Source organism: Paramisgurnus dabryanus, chromosome 8 (genome assembly GCF_030506205.2).
Source record: "Paramisgurnus dabryanus chromosome 8, PD_genome_1.1, whole genome shotgun sequence".
Classification (NCBI taxonomy): Eukaryota; Metazoa; Chordata; class Actinopteri; order Cypriniformes; family Cobitidae; genus Paramisgurnus; species Paramisgurnus dabryanus.
This window is the reverse complement of record NC_133344.1, coordinates 5,172,725-5,175,257: the sequence shown is the minus strand read 5'-3', so window position 1 is coordinate 5,175,257 and position 2,533 is coordinate 5,172,725.

Below are 2,533 nucleotides of genomic sequence, written 5' to 3'. Positions count from 1 at the left end.
TGAAAAGTACTGAATAGCTCGATAGCCTGCTGATAGACAGACTTGCGTTTGATACATTGACCAATGTCGTGCAAAAGTACAAAATGTCGGTAGTGAACAATGCAGGGACATCTGTAAAGTTGTGCTTTTTGGATTGGACATTATGAGCGTGTTGTTACATGGTAAGTCATTGAGAGCAGATCAATGGGAGCTCGCTGTGTGTAGACGAGAGAGAGAGAGAGCAGGAGAGAGAGAGAGAGAGCAGGAGAGAGAGAGAGAGAGAGAGAGAGAGAGAGAGAGAGCGAGAGAGAGAGAGAGAGCGAGAGAGAGAGAGAGAGAGAGAGAGAGAGAGAGGTGAAATATTAAGCAAAAGGGGTTCCTAATGCCCTGCTAAGGAGAAAACTGAAATGGTGGAGGAAGTAATAGCAAGTTAGTTATGTGTAATTCTGTTTATTTCAAACTGGCTCCAATGTATATCACAATCTGAATAATTTACTTATTCATTTATAGTATGAAGAGTCCCTGAGTATATGTTGCATATTCTTTTATTTTTTTTTTATTTTTTTTAAAGAAAAAACATACATTTATGGAAAAAATATATGGATTTATAGCGTTTTGAAAAAAAATAAAATTAACTTTGAATTTATAATCAACAATATTGTTGTTTGATTTAATAATCATTATTCAACATGTTCAGATTGAGCAAAAAAAACATTTTAACAGTATAAATTGAATTTTCACAAAATGTGTAGGTCTAGGTAAAACATGTACTTTTTCTGAAAACTATTGAAATGGATTTATAGCGTTTTGGAAAAGAGCTCTTCATATATATATATATATATATATATATATATATATATATATATATATATATATATATATATAAATGCATCGTCAGTTTTGTCTTCTTTTATTACTTGAAAGACAGTTTTGGTCACTTTATCAGAAAGTTGTTTATGTGTGCTGCTTGTGAAAGAAAATAAAAGTTACCTGGCCCCTTCCCAACCCATGCACACAAAGATAGATGATTCGACTATCGGTCGACTATGGAAAGATTCGACAATTCTGATTCGAATATGTAAATCCTTAGTCGAGGACACCCCTACTAGATTGTTAATATTGCATTACTCATTTGTTCCTGTGTAGTTATTTATTAACAATGGATCAGTATTCTAAAGTGTTACCGAAAATTTTTTTTAGGGCTTTCAAATTTAATAAGTTAATAACGCATTAAAGTAAATTCATTTTAACAAAACTAATTTTATTTATTAAAGTGCATTTAACACAACAAGCAACAAGCTGTTTGACCCTAGGCCTAGCACGTTGTCGGATGAATTGAGACACAGTCAAAAGGCCAATTCACACCCATCCAACAGATGCCAACAAACGTGTCTGTTGGGTCAGTGTGAAACTCCTGTTGGCAGTTGTTGGATCAAAGTAAATGAGACTTGGGGTTGTTGGAGTTGGTTGTTGTTGGACCAGTGTGAATTGGCCTTTAGACATTAAAATTATCTTTATTTGCATGTTTTCTGAGAAATGTACTGTCCTTTATGCTGTTAATGATACTAATACAAATGATCCGTGTCCATCCACTTGCGGGTTTTGGTTTGGGTTTTAAAACATGCAGGAATTAGATTAAAATGCAGGACTTGCTTACAGTTTTTCTCAGTCGCTTTGGTACATTTCTCGAATCATCCTCGCCATTTGCAAAACAATAAGTGCATTTCTCAAAACAATTTGTACAAATAGCAAAACACCATGGATTGCCTGCAAAAGCCCTTAGTTTATCTCTCAAAGGTAAATATCTGTGTCGATGAACATGTCAGTGCCATCAGAATGACAAGTCATTGTGTCGTTGTGTACGGATAAGACAGTCAAATTGTTTAGTCATGTTGTCAATATAACAGTTTACTCTGGAGAGATGTTCAGATGGAAACTATGGCTAAAGTTTTCATGACAATTATTGTAAATTGCAGGTTACACCTTAGTGTAAGTTATGTGGGAGTTTGATTGCAAGAGATTGGACAAGCTTCACATTTAGTCTTTTACTGTTTGTACTGTAATTTGTTGACAGACCAAGTTATTGCCATAAAGAAAGGAAAAGACAGCACTGCATAACACAAAGAATTTTTTTTTCCAATTTACCAATTCAGGACAGATTTAGAAAAAACGTCTAATGGAAATGTATAGAAATACGTTTGACATAATATTCAACCATTCTGCATGTAAAGACTTATGTTATGAACTAATGCTTAAATGTTGTGAGGGGTGAGACTATTGAACAGAGACCCGTTATAATACATTTATATCAACATGTCATAAGCAATTGATAAAAAAACATCAGAGAATTGTACATAATCATTTGCATTGATGTACCAAAGCAATTGCAACTTGTTCAAAGAAATGAGAAACTGCTTTTTTTATGTGCACAAGTGACCCAATGATGTGTAGATTGAACAGATAGTTCAATTCTGATCTGAGAAATGTACCAAAGCGACTGAGAAAAACTGTTATGTTGAAGGAGTTTTAAGAGAGAAAAAGTTCAGGACCTGAT